General features: G+C 35.9%; 1 protein-coding gene across 5 annotated transcripts in view; it reads left to right on the forward strand.

Moving 5' to 3' along the window:
• Window positions 1-17,857, forward strand: part of NKAIN3 (sodium/potassium transporting ATPase interacting 3) — a 404,665-nt gene that overhangs the window by 303,203 nt on the left and 83,605 nt on the right. The window lies entirely within an intron of this gene.

The following is a 17,857-nucleotide window of genomic DNA, read 5'->3' on the forward strand; positions in this document are numbered from 1 at the left end:
AGATCAAGTTAGACAAAATAGGAATGAAAGTCTGATGGACCAGCCAGTGTCAGGAGTTTTAGTGTTGGATCAGCTGTAAACTGCAAAATAAATATATTTTTTTACAATCCACACAGGAGTCATATAGGTTTTTTTTGTTGTTGTTGTTTTTATAGGTTTAAGACTTATTAAGACCTATAGGTTTAAGACCTTTTTTATGTAGGTTTAAGACCTATAAACCTTATTTACCCTTTCATGTGAAGGTGGATTATAAAGCTTCTTTAGAAAGGAGGCTTGAAAAACATGGCATTTCCATGTTTTTTTCCTTGTTTGACTTTCCTGGAAACAAACTAACCCAATCTTCAGTGGTTATTGTATAGAGCAGTGGGGTTGGATTGTCCCAAATTTCCATTGGCTTTCTTCTGATTATTCCACTACATTCTTGTAAGTTTTTCAAATCCATTTGATGAACTTGAGCATATTGTCCTAGTTTGGATACCTGGTAACCAAAACTCTGAACTATTCAGATAGACTTTATGATAGTTCCTGCTTTTCTGATGGACTACCTACAGTGGCCTTGCTCAAGTAGAGTACAGTCAGCTCCTTAGAAAGTCCTATTCTTGGGAGCATTTTCTTGCTCCTCTGGAAGAGTACAGTCAGGAGCAGCACTTCAATCAGTGAAGTTCAGCTAGATGCTGTTTTGCACATTTCAGAATACTTACAGATGGATGTGATATCTTCCCTGTACTTAATGTCTACCAAAGTGGAAGACAATTCATCCTGTTAAATTTTCTACATATCTCAGCCTTTTCTGTTCCTTCATCACTTTATTTCTTTCTACTTTATTACATATTTGTCAACATATTTTAAAAAATGAAGGGCTCAAAACAGTGTTATTTGTGGCTGGAAATTGGATTAGCTTTCCAACACTGAAATAAAAGGATAGAAATGTCAGTCTGGAATTGAGTATTTTATCAAAGGAAAATTCTATAACTAATAATTGTTAATATTAATATGATTACTGCATTTAAAGAAAACCAATCTGTTTTATGCCTTTAAAATGTCTATTTTAATTTTTCACTTCAGAAATACGAAGTAATCACTTGAGTATACACTCTTCCTGTATTCGAAAGCAACTTCTACATATAAATGAATTATGTTCATCAGTAGCTCTAAATGATGAAAAAAAAAAACCATTTATTCAATAAATGAATCTAGCACAGATCTTGTCTGCTAGATTTAAAGTCTTGATTTACATTTCAAAGTGTTTTGGAGGATTAATCATATTCAACTAGTCCAGGTTGATTATGGGGTCTCCTTCCATCTTCAGCAGAAGACATCCTCCAGAGGCATCTTATATCTTTTAAATACCTATTGTAGGAATAACTGCCCTTTAGAGCTACATCTCTCTTTGCAAGAGGGATAGAAAACTGAGTAAAACGAGGTAATTTTGAGACTTTTTTTAGACCTCCTGAAGATAAGTGAGATTGATCTGTTCTCCTGAGAGTCTAATCCTTGGTTTCCTTTTGATACTCTGAAAAGTGTTCTTAATGTGTGCCATTGAAATGCTTCAGATTAATGCTTAAATGAACTGCATGTCTCTGTAAATTAGATTCATGTAATGAGTAGTAAGAATTGGTAAAATTAAACATAAGCTTTAACTAATTAACTGATAAAGAGAGATAAAGTTTTCTTTCTATCTCTTATCACTATGATGCCTAAGATTCTTTCACTGCCATTCTCCTCAGTGAGAGTTTCTGTCTCAGAAAACTTTACCATCCGTGAAAATCTCCCTCTATTTTCTTTATTTAAAGAAAGAAATTATCATCTAGGGACAATACTGTAAAACTGTATCAGCTTATCCTTCTATTTAAATATTAATTAGGATCCTTAAAAATGTCTTTTTGATATATAGTAATTGGAGAGTCAAAGTTACAGTCAGAGCAGGACTGTTAAAGAGTAATGCTAGATATTACTTGTTGTCACTTTTTTTTTGGTAATCTGAGGAGACCTTCTAATTGGAGAAGGCTCAGTTATTACACTAGATGACTTGTGACAAGTCATGTTAAGAACAGTGTACACCTTATTCTCATGTCACTGACTTGAAAAGCACTTTCTGTTCTATTAAGTTTCATTATCTCTTAATTTATCTTAAATTTATTCCAAGTCATAAAAACAAACATAAGTTCCTTAAGCAGTTATGTCATTTTTTTCCTTTTTAATGAGGATTTTCTTTCTGTTATTCTCCTCACAAGGTAAAGACAGAGGATTGTTTTGGAGGAAAGCGTGGACTGCAAGTGTGGCTGTATTGCACTGTTTTCGAATGTATGCAGTTTAACATAGGAATACACACAAATAGAATCATAGAATAATAAAATTATAGAGTGGCTTGGTTGAAAAGTACCCCAAAGATCATCTAGTTTCAAGCCCCCTGCTATGTGCAGGCTCGCCAACCACCAGACCAGGCTGCCCAGAGCAACATCCAGCCTGGCCTTGAATGCCTCCAGGGATGGAGGCATCCACAGCCTCCTTGGGCAACCTGTTCCAGTGTGTCACCACCCTCTGTGTGAAAAACTTCCTCCTAATATCTAACCTAAACCTCCCCTGTCTCAGTTTAAAACCATTCCCCCTTGTCCTATCACTATCCACCCTCGTAAACAGCCGTAAAATAATTGCTATTCAGTCTGTGTAATATGTATCATTTTACTGTTGGGCATCTTGGAAAAAAAAAAACAGGTTGCCATCTTTGAGTTTTGTCAGAAGTAAAAGAACTTCTTTGTATATGATGTGATATCCTCTTCACTGACTGCCAGCTCTGTGAACAAACATGATGGCATTGATGAAAGCTTGTGATGATTTTGTTCAACATTTATTTTTTAATTTTATGTGTCCATAAACTCTGTACAAAATTGTCAGTGTTTAACCTGGCAAAAAGCTCAGTGCCGCACAACTGTTCTCTCGCTCTTCATCCTCCCAATAGGAAAAAAAAAAAGGTAGAACGTGTAGGTTGAGATAAAAACTATTTATTAATGCAGAAGAGAAAGAGAGAATGGTAATTATATTTATATACAAATACACATGTATTTACAAAACAAGCAATGCACAGAACAATTGCTCACCACCAGCTGATCGATACCCAGTCAGTCCCTGAGCAGCAGTTCCTCCCCTGGCCAATTCCCTCAGTTTGATAGTTTTTCACATGCTATCACGTGGTATGGAATATAACTTTAGCCAGTTTAGGTCAGCTGTCCAGGTTCTGTCCCCTCCCAGCTCCGTGTGCCTCCCAGGCCACTTATGGGCAGAGAAGCTGGAAAAACTGGAATGGCCTTGGCAACATCAGTGTAGTGTCAATATTGTTTTTCTCCTATAGCCAAAACATAGCATCATACTAGACACTGTGAAAAAATCAACTCTGTACCAGCTGAAACCAAGACAACTATGAATAGATATATTCTAAAAATTAAATTTTATAAAATATAAAATATTACATATGGAAAATAGATTCTGATATTTGTACTACATTAAAAAATAATTAAAAATATTAATTAAAAGTATTAATTCCTGGAACTGTAACAGTGGTGTCATGACCTTCAATAGCACTTCCATATTATAATTGAGGACAGAAACATAGGAAGTAATTAAAAATATCACAATCAGGTAAAAAAAAAAACCAAAACAACATCTTGACTGCACTGAAGGTCTGTCTGTCACACAATACTTTTTCTCAGCCTTTCCTGTTTGTGGTGATGCAACTGAATGTTGGGAATTGGAAGGTGATCAACCTGTAGCCTTAGTAACTGGCTGAATTCTTTGAAAGCTGAAGTAACAAACACAGTATGTCAGAAGAAGGGAAGGAAAGCAGCCTACCCACTGTGAATAAATGTAGCTGTTCTCAGTGCATCTCCAGTGAGACTTATTTTCTGATGTACAGGCTATTATGTCAGGGCAGATATGTAATCTGGGAAATCTTCCAGAGAAATCATTACAAAATAAAGTTCTCAACATTAGCTGTGCTGTTTAACTATTTTCCTTTCTCAGATTGTCACTACTAGCAGCACTGAAGATTGCACCGGATGATGGACTGAGAGCATAAATCACTTGCAGAGCAGCACTGACACAAACACTGCTTTCTAGTACACTGAAATTATTCCTTAACAATCTGTAGCCATTTTCTGAGAATTAAGAGCTCTGTCATTGCTATTGCACCATTTGACTATGGGTAAACAAGCCATGTTTTGGAACAGAAAAATAAGTTTCTCCTCTGACATCTGAGAAATGATGCAGCGGGAGTAATACACCTGATTGCTACTTGTACTGATGGTATCTCCTTGCCTGTCTGATACTGCTAATCTATTCTACGTTAACTTATGCTTCAGAAAAAAAATCATGCCTAAACTGAAGAGGAGGGTGTTAATGATGACATTGCTTCCAGCATTTTGTCTGTGACAACATCCTACTGATTATCATGTTGTTATAGGTGGTGTCTATCTAGTTTCAGAGGTATCTGGAGAACTAAAGGGCAAACAGCACAAGATCGGCACCACTCTTTGCTGGGAAGATCTATTAAAGACAATGTAATAATCTTGTTTTAAATAAGTTTTTGAGGATTTCCTTCAATTAGAGTCTGTTTGTCATAAACCTTTATTACCTATTTGCATCACTAGGAGCATACAAAACAACCCTTGAGTAGTGCATTACTGTATGGGAATTGCCAGGTCATGACCTGAAGCAATGGTTGAGCATCAGGTGAGAAGGTGTGGCTAACCCAGGGAGCTCAGGTGCAAGCAATGCACCTGAGTAACTTAAAGGGCTGGACCCTGGGTCCCCCACTTCCTTACTCTCATTTAATAGTTAGCAGCTAAGGGAGCAGTATCTCTCTCTTCAAAGACTGTACTCTTTTTAAGACATCACCGGTTTTTAGAAAGGGTGAGCTACCTTCTTTTATTTTGCTTTCTAAACTAAATCTTAATAGGCGTCTTTATAAGTGCGCTCCTTTTCTAGTAGAATGTATTGTTATTGCCTTCCGTTACTCCACAGTTATATACAGTGGAGTCCAGTGAGAGGGGCTGTTTTTACTGGTGGAATAGGGGACAACAAAAGTCCTGCTCCTGTATTCGGCTGCTGTAAAGTTTTACAGAAGCAGAGATGGTCTGGAGCTACTCTTCCCTTCTTTGTAGACAGCTAGCCTGCAGGTAAAACCTGAATCTTAGCAATTCATAATAAGCAGACCTGCAATGACCTTGAACTAACTAATCAACAATCTCAATGGAGCATTATTGTAGCTTTAATATTTTATGCGCTTCACAAAATCAAGAATTGAAATAGGAGAAATATTTGTGGTATTTTAAATTTCATAATGGTAACTAATTGTTGTGTGTAAAAATCGATGAAAATACTTCTCTAAAACCATCTTTGAAAGTAATGTATACGTATATAGGAGAATAGACCTTTCTGGACATGGTGGTAATTAAATACCAACAAACTAATATTAGTATCAATCTGTGATTTTTCCAGTCAGATCCCTGGAATTAGTCACAGCAATAGACATGAATAAAATATGATGACACAAGTTATTTGATTGTAAGTTAACAGTAAACCTCAGTCACAGGAGACTTTTAAACTTCTAATAATTACTCTCTTGTTATAAATGCCAGTGGCATTAGTACCTAGAATGTTGCTGTTCCAGAAATTCTAATTACCCAAGGGGTGCTGTCATTATTCAGAAGAGTTGATGTTTCTTATTCTATTACTGGCTTTTCCAAACTAGAATCTAATGCTTAATTTCTCTTCTCCCTCAATGACAGTATCTCCAAGGCCAAATTCTTTAGCAATCTAAACATTTGTAGCTGCACTGGCTTTAATGAAGGCGTACCAATGCATTCCATTGCCCATTTTATCTGGAAGTCAAAGCTTTGATGGTAAAGAATGAAGATCTTCTAGTGAATATTTCTCCCCCTGGAGCACGACATTAGTTTTGAATTACATTTCTCTGGCACTCTAATAATACCTTGTTGTTTATATAAGAGTTTGTAACTATTCATAGTTTTAAAAATGGAGTAGAGTGAAGCAGATGAGCACGCACATTGTATATGAGAAGGTACAGTTTCATGGTGTCACAGTCTTGTGCTACCTTCTGAAGGGGCAATTCCTGTGACTATTTTTTTTGTATGTTTTACAGTAATGGAAAAGAAATTAATTGTTGTTTTTTTTTTTTTTTCAGAATTTTTTTTTTAAACTGTGAATTGCAGTAGATTATTGTTGTTTTCATTTATTCTTGATCATTTCTTCTTGTATTCAGAAAACCATTTGATCCTTGACAAATTTTGAAGGATTAGAGATAACTGTGATAGTAGTAGCAATTCAGTGTGTTGCCTGAGTTGTGTTTGAGCAGAGTCTAGAAGACAAATTTCCACAGAATGTGGAACTGGAAGCAGAGAGGGAATCAAAAGTAATGCAAGAGGAGTGGAACTGTAACTCTGGTGGAATGAATACGGAAACATATGTTGGTTTCAGTAGATGAATGCATCTCCAGATGATATTCACATAACTCTTGCATCTGTTTTCTGTACAGATCAAAGTACACAAAATGGGCTAGATAACAAAAATAGAGCAGTAATGAATATGTGCTTGATATCTGCAATCCTGTGTCATTTCTCTGCTAGAATTCTGGTCATTTGTTGAGAATTTCGAGAAGTTTGGTTGGTCTCTCTCAGAATTCAGTGTATTTAATTCAAGGTACTTTGTCCATATATATCAACGAACTTATTAGGTGTAAGTCAAGCAGGCTTTCTAATTTACTTGAAAGAACTTGTAAAAAACCACGCACAAAACAAATTCTTGAACTTTGAGTTGTACCTGCAGTGAACAGTCAAGTGTCACTACATTAGTGCCCCTTTCTATGACTTTTGCAGGATAATTTATTTCCTTGACAGACCATGTTACAATTAAAAAGAAATAAGAGCTTGGGTTGAACAATACTGCTGCAGGAATTAGGGGTGAAAATTCAGTTTTAATTAAATTATTGAAATGGAATAGTCACGCATGATCATGGTCATTACTGTGTTGTATTCTACGAAGCTTCTTATAACGTTTCAGTTTATTTTGTATCCTGTAGCACAATTTAAAAAAAAAAAAAACAAAAAAAAAAACTTGAAGTATCTTTAAAACTTTGTAATTACTTACATTCTAGTAGAAATCCAGCTAATTTGATTATACCAATGTAGTTGAAATAGTACCACACTGGGACTAGTGTTTGGTTATGGTAATCTATGATTTATTTCTGTGTGATTTACTCACACTGTATTAATAGAGGTTTTTCTCTGTTTGAGTTTTTTTGCTTGGTTTTATTTCTTGCTTCCCTTTTGTAAGTAAGCACAATCTACATAAATAGAGTTCTTAAAAAAAAATTAACTTGCCCCTAAAAAATCAACAGGAACAGATTTCCTTTCCTTAGGATTTTTTTTCCTTAGTAAGGGAATTCCAAAGAAGTCATACTGGAGATGTGATCCATGTACACTGTTCATCAAAGTTTTATGAGTTTTCTTTCAGAGAAAAAGAATTGTCAGCATCCATAGAAAGTGTTTCATAGGAGGCTGTTTGTTGTTTTTTTTTTCCACTTTCTTTGTGATCTTTCTGAGATATATACCTTGGAATTCAAGAAATTGTGGAAAGCATTGTACTTGAATTAAGTCTAAATCATACAGTGAGGTAATCATACAGTGACCACTTTTTCCGTTATTTTAACATAAGGATCTTGTAATTTTGCTGTTCAGATCTTAAGTCTTTACTATTCAATATTTGTACTTCTTTATAGCAAAAGACAAATTCATAAATAACTTCAGCATTTGACAATCCTTTAAAAAATTGATGTTTACCTTGTTTTCTATCTTTCAAACTAAGGATACCCTTTACACAGTGGTCTGCATGCTGTGCAAAAACTTGATTATGCATGTGAATAGCTAAATGCCCCTGTTGTATTTGCATGAATAGTTGTGGTGGTTTGTTTTCTTCTTAATATCAAGTAGATGAAATCTGTTTTGGTCCTAAACAGGACAGCAGAATTCCTTATGCGTAGTGAAGGCATTTCTGTTATCCAGATGTGCAAGTCAGTGAACTTTCATGGTTTCCAATCTATAGGCATGTCATCAACTCAGATCCTTTTATGTCAGATCAGTGTGGGCTTCCCTGTCCTAAAGTTAGGCTGAGTGTGACCAAATTCAAAGCTGTCTGAAGTTCCTGTATGTCTCTGCACTGCCAGTTGCCTGTAACAATGCTGTGCAGCTGTGTCTCTAGTAAGAGACTGAAAAACAAATCCATGTACGTGTGTTAGTTCATGCAGTGTTATACGTGAGAAGACATAAGTTATCTAGAAGTATCAAAGCAGCATTTGATGATGTTTTCCACATTGTATTTCCTGATCCACAGTCCTGCTAAGTAACTTCCAAATGCACTATACTGAGATGGATTTCCTGGGCAGGGGTGGATTCTGGACAACTTCTCCACAGCTGGTGTCACCTGAGCTAGCAGTGCTTTGATGCCCACAGAAATGTATCCTGTCCCCAGCTGACAAGAAACTTAAGCCAACCCATCCCCTCTTGTTGACCCAATTCTCTGCAGTGCTTTAAGAAGCAAAATTTTTGTTCAGTCTCTGGCTCTAAGGAGTGACGATTACTGGAAGAGCAGTAGCGGGGAGTTCTCCAAGGGTCAATGGGCAGTAAGAGGCAGGAAATGGTATCCCCTCCTGCTTAGCATTTTCACAACTCAACATTTCCCTGATTTATCCTATCTACAGTCTCCCCAAGACATGCTTAGCTCTGAATTCATCCACATCTTTGTTATTTAGCATTCAGACATTAGCTGGCTGCAAGTGAGGCATATGTTAAATGGAAACAGCATTACCCTCTTTGTGTTTCTCTTCCTCCGCAGAGGGTGAAAGGGAAATTAATTCACCTTTTAAAAGCAATATTCTTGAAATAGCACCAGTTGTATCTGGAAGTAACATTAACATCCACTACTATTATCTGAGGACTGTTTTCACATTCCTAACTAGAGTCTTAGAGCAAAACATGGTAAAGCATTCCTGTCTATGGATAACTGAGTTGCAAAAATATGTACAGCAGGTACTAAGAAATTCTGTACTATTGCCAAGACATACAATTAGACTAATATGAATATAATCATTTTTTTTTACCCTCCTCTTTCTGAATCTTTCTGATTCCTTCTCCTCTTTCTGGCAGTAATCTAGCAAATATATGTAGATCTTTAGGGTCAATGGGATGCTTGTTAAAATTAAGTAAGTTGCATGCATGCTTTTTTGAATCAGTTCAGTGGCTTTGTAGGCAGCTCAGACTTCCAGCTGCTACTGGAGTCACATTGACGTCTTCATATTAATGCTTTTTAAGTGGCTTTAAAAATAAAACACGAATATACTACTTATTGCAATAATTGTTTATAGTGAAGATTAATGATCTCTGAAGTGTATTAAAACTTGTAGATACTCAGCACCTTGCAGATAAAGGCTTCATTGTTAAGACATTTTTTAGAAAAATTGAAAAAAATATTTGTATTGGGCAGCCCTTTGTGTAGTAGTCCTGATTTAGTTATTTCAGTAAATATATAAAGGGGTGTTAATATTACTAGTTCTTTTTTTTTTTTTTTTTTAAACCTGTGTCTTGCTGTCATTTTGCTTTCAGTCTCTCTGGAAGTAGTTTATTGTTCTTCAAATTCAAAATTGGCAGTGAAATGTAACTATCATTTCAAACATTGATATGCTCTTATATCTTTGCAGTAGTGTCATTTTATTTTTTATTTATTGGAGCAGGCCATATTAAAACTTGAATGATAGATTGCAGACAAATCAGTGATGTTAAAGAGTGAATGGGTCACTAGGCTTCTCTGTTTTCATTCATTCCTTAAAGTGACCCAATTATATATCTGTTTACTGGACCATTAAATAATTTGCTTAGACTTTAAGTTCATAACAGAGGATTGTATCTTTCTCTCTTAGATTAAAAATACATTTGGGGGTTATCATATCAAACCCAATGGATTAGAAGAACTTTGGTGAGAAACTTCTTTCCTATGAAAAAATGGGTAGGAACAGCACTTCCCTGATTTCCTTTGGCATGACACATATGAGATTATCCTGAAATTACTGGATATCCTTAAATTTTGGTAATTAATCTCATGGGGAAAAAAACTTGGAAGTTTGATTATGAGTGTAAGCTGGCTACAGAGAAAATATGTCAGAGAAAAAGGGATCCTTGTTCCTGAGATAATCTTCTGAAAATAATTGAAGAGGACAAATGAGAATTCTGTTTCATGTGAATGTTTGAGGATCACTGAGATCTGGAGGTGGGTTATGTAGCAGATCAGATTCATTTGATTAGAGTGCATTGCTGAAAGAGGTTGTTAATGCTGCCTGCTTTGACCACAGCTGACAGATGTTCTCAGGAAAGCACTGCTGAATCATTAATTTGTGCAGGTAATAATAAATATACATATATACTTTTATCTGTTTATGTAAATGCACACTTAGTGTGTATATATATAAAATAGAAAGTATAAATATATTTATATACATAAAATGTTTTAAGGGACCTAGTATATGGATCAATGCTTACAGGCAATTTGAAATTAAATATCATATTAACTGAGCTCTCCTAGAATAGTATCTTTTTCTACTGTCACTGCTTCACTTCCTCTTCTGGTAAAGGGAGGATTTTAAATTTTATCGTCTAAATTTAAGTTTTCTAAAGTGACTTTTTTTTTTTTTAATATGAGTAATATACTCACTTAAGAGACATTCGTTGATCTGGTAGAATATAAGCAAGGCCAGTGGTTAAAGCATTGCTCTGCTAAAGCCAAGATCATTAGGAAACTGCATCACAAAAAAATGGAAGACTAAATATGGTGACCTAATATCACAGGAATGAAAAATATATAGTTTTTAAAAATTGTCATCAGGATATGTGCTTTCAAGAGCAGAAAAGAAGTATTACATGTTGTGCTTGACTTAAATTTAAAAAAAGACAAAAGCAGTCCCCTGGTAGTTCAGTACACTTCTGCTGCTCACTGCTTCTTCTCTTATTTTGTATTCTGAACCCTCAGGAGGGCTTCAGCAGCACAGATACTTGCTTCTTGGCAATCTGTTAGTGGCAGACAGTTCTATTCAATAAGCTATATAGGAGCACATTCAAAAGATGCAATGAATCTTTTCTCTTCTCAGTGAAGTCCTTCTCTTCTGCACGCAGTAAGAAATAAAAACTAAGTTTCTCTAAAGTAGAAGCCAGTCCTGTACAGATGGTTGCTATGTTTTCAACTGCTCAGAATTGTAAGAATAACTAAAAATTTAAAAATTCAATTTTTATTTTTTATAAATCATAGAATCATAGAATGGCCTGGATTGAAAAGGACCAGAATGATCATCTAGTTTCAACCACTGTGCTACATGCAGGATCACTAAACACTAGATCTAGATCAGGCTGCCCGGAGCCACATCCAGCCTGCCCTTGAGCGCCTCCTGGGATAGATCATCCACAACCCATGTCCTATCCTTTTTTAATATTCAAGATTTAGTCATGTAGTCATTGGGGGGTTGGTCTCGATGATCTCTAGAGGTCCCTTCCAACCCCTACAATTCTGTGATTCTGTGATTCTGTGATGTAGTCATATTTCCTAACATAAGTACCAATAAACCATGTGGAGTATTATCAATAAAATTAGAAATCATAATGAGCACCCAACTTAGTTTCTGGGGTGTATGTGAATTTTGAACTCTTTAATCGAGCAGTTAAAAAATGCCCTGGAGGATCCATGAGCATCCAAGATCTCTAGGGGACTATCTTGCACAGTTGGTGACATAGTGCCCTAAATAGTCATGATCTGAACTGGTGTTCCAGATGCTTCACAGCCAGGTTCCAAGCTAAGCTTTAAAAAAGCATCAAATAATACCACTTTCAGCACAGACTGGAAGTGCCTAGCAGTAGGGTTTGTGATTTTTATTTTTTTATTTTTTGTAATTTCTATTCTTCAGCTCACTCTCTTATAACAAACTGAAATCCTTATTGTGATCTCATGTCTCTGAGAATGGAGGCTTTAACAAAAACACTGAATGTAACCAGACTTGCCATAAAACAACAGGAGCTGGCAGTATAATGAGCAATTGCATTGCTTCAAGCAAGCAAAGCAGAGAACAGAACAGCAGTTACCTAAACTGGCCTATTAATCTTTAAAAGTGTTCCTGAATGCAGGTAGGAACATTCTCGTTAGTCTCAAAAAAGGGAGTCATTTTTCTTGTTGGAAATCTTAACATTCAAGAGAGCTTTCAAAAGTCTTTTTATGGTGCATTTTAATGTTTTTGGACTCTCATACACACCCTTGAATTTAGGACTTGCTATCTCACGTGCTTATTTCCTGCAAAGAATTCACCTTGTCTTCTAGCCGGGAAGTTGTATTCCTCAGCTCATGCTGGAGAGGGAGAATGCAGAGCCAACCAAACATAAAGGGAGTTATTAAAATTAACTGTACTGCTATTGCAACGTTTCATTCTAAATCATGCCTTTATCCCCATGCTTTCTCTTTTTTTTTTTCCCACAACCACTGTGTGCAAAATAAAATTATTTGGATAATAATGAAAATGAATCCTATTTTGGTTTGAGGCTAGATTCAATATGTGGAACAAAAGCAATTATGTGGGATTTTGGCACCAATTGTGCCTGCTATTTGCATATATTTCCTAGGAACATTAGAAGTACCACCTCATGCAAGGATTGGTTTTGCACAATTTCTCACATCAAGACATCCACAATGTGAATGATGGAGAACTATGTAAAACCAGGCAGTTTTAGCACAGAAAAAGCCAAGCCAGACATTTCTACTTTAAGAGTAGAAATCCAGTCTCTGTTAACATTTCAAGAGCGTTCTCAATAGATATGTACTTTCTTGATGAAGCAGTGTGTTTGTAGAATGCTTAGAGACTGGGATGGTGCTCAGCTGAATCCTTCTTTAAGTATCAAAAATAATGTATTGTAAAACAGTGTGGAAAAAGTTTTCTATAGCATTTTGTCTTTGAGGGAAGGTATGTTGGTGACAAATTTTAATTTCTTTTTATTTAAAACTATGCAGAATTCCCTAGGGATCTGAGTACTTTTCTTTGAAAACAACAACAAAGATAAAAATAAGTTAAAATACGGTTCTTGAGATTGAAGATAGCTTTACATTATAAACTGTTTTTTCAAATGTACGTAGTTTTGTGAATCTTCTAGACAGAAAATTTTAATGATCTGTAATTGGATCCTGTTTATGCATCTTGTGTATGAAGACTTTTTCAAGCCTTCTTTCACATGTTCTTGCTTGGTATTGCCCTGAGATGTTTTCCCACAGTATATGTGCTGATGAATATCTTTGTCACACCAATGCTGCTTTCGATTCTATACTATTAAAGTTACATTTCAGTCTCCTCTTCATTCTTTGCTTCAGTCAGAAGTACGTTTGGCTTGACAGAGGGACACAACAGTCTGCTTTGAATTTACAAAAATCCTTATCCTAGTCTGAGTCTTCAAATATGAAAATGGTGCTCATAGTTTGCCATCGATCCAAACCTAGTTTGTCTCTTACCTATGTCTGGATCATCAGAGGGAATAGGCAAGAGCAATTTTCAGGCTAAGTGCTTGGCTTAATCAGATGTCAAGGACCCCATGGGAGAAGAACAGTCATCCATGGCTTCTTTATGCTCATACTGAACTGCCTATGACAAGTGATGAGTAAGGTGCATATGGATCCAATCACCTTGTCTCACGCTTTTTATTTATTTGATCTTAGAACGTATTTCAGTGATCTCTGGGTTGTTTCTCAAACACAGAGACTGCTACAAAAGCGAGGCAGATCTAGGAAAAAAGATGAGCCATAAAACCAGGATTTTAGCATGACTCTGAATATTGCCGGAATAAGAGCTCATCTTTAGAGGGGAGCAAGTTGGAGAAAACAATCCCTTGAAGGGTTCTATGACCAAATCTAATGTTGCATAAAGAAGGCAGCAATTTGTTTCTTCTGTTCTCTTCTTACCTTAGGTTTTTTAAAGATACTCTACTTTGAAAGTAAGTTCTGCAAATCTGATTTTAATATTGTTTGGTTTGGAAGGCAGAAAAGAGCTTTCTGAGTGTGTGGTAAATTGAGTAACACAGAGCAAACATTTTTGTTTTTTTACCATTTGAGTAGATCACTAAAATAAAATCTGACTAAGCTCAAAGAATAAAGGATAGTAATGACAATACTGCCTAACTTGAACACTTTTTTTTTTTTTCTGAGAGGGGACCTCTAATCTCAGTTAGAGGAATGATGGAACTTCTAATCTACTCTTCACAAAGGGTGTCTGTGCTTCTTAATGTCTCTTATCCATTCTCTGCCCATGATGCTGGGATTTCCTCATCTGTTTTATCTGAAGATCTTGACACTAGAAAATTTTAGGAGTAATGGGTTTATGTGCATCACATCATATCTCTAATTTGAAGTGTACTGGGTGATATGCACACTTGCTTGGTCCAGGATATCAGTTCATTTAGAGAGCTGAGTAGTCCCAGTAGAGTCTATGCACTTGAATTTAAGGATATTCTTCTTGTATCTTTTCATTTCAGGATCAGGGCAATATGCTGCTTATGTTATCTTTTCACAAGTAACAAACTAGGGAGACTGCCCAGAAGCAGCATGGTTCATCACTCTACCACATCATCAATATCATGATTACTGAGTGGAGCTATCTTTTACCACTAGCTCATTGGGCAAGTGAAAAACATCTGTGTAACACTGAAGCAAGAGTTTAAATTGAAAGCAATTTTTTGAGTCAATATTCAAAATCCCAATCAAGAAAATAGGGAAATTTCTATTATTAGCTCCCATATTTATCAAGGGACTTCTTTAGGGTTATCTGCCCAGGTCTTCAAAACCAATCCATTCAGCACAACAAGGGAAGGTGGAGCATAACTGATCACACACAGAGCAGCTATGACCAGAAACAATGGTTTCAGGGAAGAAAAAAATAGTTAGAAAATTAATGTTATGCTGCCGGTGGTGAATCTTTAGAGAATGAGCATCAGCTATTAGCCAAAGTTCTTATCAGGTCTTGCTAACACTGGAAGACATCATTTGCATCTCATGGAGATTGTCTCCTTGAAATTAGTTACTATGGGATTTGTGGGTCCATTGTCCATGCCAACATCACTGCATCTTAACTACAAACTTAACTGGGAGCAAAGATTTACAAGAAAATGTACTGTTTTTCTCCTTGCACTGTGCATTACCTTTTATTAGCTATTGATCAGGTTTTGATGTAAATCTTTTCTCCACATTCATAAAAGCAGGAACAGAGTGGCAAGTCAGCATTACCTTTTTGTCTTAGAAAATGGAATGGAGTTTTAGTGTATTTTCTTACTTTGGTGACTTTTATTAACCTTAAATTCTCATTTTTTGTTTCTTGTAAGCATTGTACATAAGGTAAACACAAAATAAATATCCTTATTATTACTTTAAATAATAAACAGCTTAAATGTCAGCAGGTGATGTTATATAAGCGTGTTATAAGTTTGCTTCACGATTGCCTCTAACATTGGAAAGCAGCACATTATCTACTGAAAAAAAGTTCAAGAATTTGCTTGTATTTCTTTAAGAATTCTTAACTTTTATTAAACATGTGATTGAGAATAATCCACTTGAGCAGCAGCTTTTCCAACATCCAGAGCTTCCAAATGCTGAATCCACAGACACTAAAAGACTCTTAGAAATATGCTGGTATTTAAAACCTTGACAATCAAGTGTAGAGTCTTTCAATTTTATATGTTTCTGTGGAGGAGATTAAAGACATAGGCTACTTTTTCAAAGCCTGGGATACTCAACTCACTTTACAGATTAAAAATCTCCAAAAAAATGAGAGTGATTTTTATTTTCTTTTTTTAGGCTTTCATTTATTGATTGGCAGCTTAACATTTATCAGCTCAAAAACTTGTGGCTGTCATTTTGTGAAGTGATGTGTTAAAGGTCAAGCTCATGCACTGAGTGGTTTTGTTTGCATTTCTGGAACTGGTCTTTGCTGGGCCTTCATTATCCTTTTACTTGGTTTGGAGACTCAGGACATAATGCATGCAGTGAAAAGTAATTATGAAATACTCTTCTTATGGCTTTTTTCCATAATTTCTGAATAATGGTAATAACAGCAGCTGCAAGTGCTGTGATGACATCTCTTTTTGATCAGATAAAATAACTTTAGTTTTAGTAGTGCTGTTTCCTTCCCTCTCTGAAGCACCAGCAGCTTTGAAATATAGAAGAGTCTGCAGATGTGCCTTGTTCACTATTTTCTTAAATGAGCTCATATAATGGTCAGCAAATTCAGGGAGATATTTCTAAATATGGTCGTAAATTTAAGCCATTTTTAAAAAATTTTCTCAGGAACCAAATATAGCAGTATTTCAGAAGCAAAAGGTTTTACCTAAAATGGCCAAAGACAACCATATGCCAAAGTACTGTGTTCTAAAGGTGTTGGCAAGGTAGCAGAGCTGTTTCCCTTTTTAAGCATACTGTTTTTCTTCACCATTGACTGTGACCTAAGCATGAGCACAGGCCATAACTAATAAAGCATAAAGACCAAAACAAAACACAAGAAACAATGGGGGGGGGGGGAACACCAGACCTTGATGGCAAAGAATCCTATGAGAATACCTGACACGCAGACTTCACAATTTATTCCCACAGTTACAATAAAGAAACGTTAACTTGCAGCATTTGATACAGACTAACCCACACTGACAATCCACTTCTGCACTCAACAAAGAGTTACCAAAATAGATGAGTATGTGCTTACTGCTTGATAAATGGCATTTTCTACACTTGACAATTGCTAAAAGCACTTGCTAACACTGTGCAATCTCTGGTATTGTTGTACAGAGAAAGCTTCTGCTATTTCCTATGACTATATTTGTAATTACATTTTCATTACATTGAATTATCTGTCAACTTCAGATTTTGTAAATCATTTTCATAGTGCAGCTGAAAATGTTCTAAACTGGTATCAAGGAACAGCACACAGAGTCAAAAGACAAATGCTTCATCAACTGTGAATGATTGATCCTACAAATCTTCATTTTAAGGGTAAAGAAGTTATGGAGAGTAAAAACATCTGCTGACTTGTTACTGCTAACTATCAGCTACAGAGATTGGCAAGATGTAATTCAATGGTTACTTTTCAAACCAGAATAAAGGCAATTAACAGAAGTAGAACTAAGAACTAAGAGTTTACGCGAAATATACATTTTGTCAATGTCACAGATAAACTTACAGGACAGATTTTCAGAGTGAGATACAAGTGAATCAGCATTGGTGTACATGCAGTGTTCACAAATTGGCACATATGGGAATGAGGAAATCTGTCAGCCTATAGTGAACAATGTTGTACGCATTATTACAGCTACCTGGAAATTTATTGATATGGGGAAATGGGAAAAACCTAAATCTGAATTATCTGAAGTATTGATATGACTTATTTCACGTTAATCGCCAGTGTGGAAGTGGGTTTTGGCATTAAAATGGGTTCTAGTTAACTTCAAGCAGGGAGCTGCCAGCCTCTATCTTGCCTTCACAGGATACAGTGGTACCATCTCCCAATCTTCTGTATCAAGATGGTTTCATTTGCTCCCAGGCCAAATCTTCAGCCAATAAATACTCCTGAGCCATCTCTTTTGAAGGCGAACTCCAAAGAGATGCTTTCAAATGTAAAATTGTCCACAAAGCAATTTTGATTACCTCGTGTTGATTTGAGACGCTCTTTACCGATCTCAGACACCTTGACTGCAAAGAGCTTATTATTTGAATCTGTGGTAGCTGGAACAATCTC

The sequence above is a fragment of the Meleagris gallopavo genome, chromosome 3 (genome assembly GCF_905368555.1).
Source record: "Meleagris gallopavo chromosome 3, MGAL_WU_HG_1.1, whole genome shotgun sequence".
In the NCBI taxonomy this organism is placed as follows: Eukaryota; Metazoa; Chordata; class Aves; order Galliformes; family Phasianidae; genus Meleagris; species Meleagris gallopavo.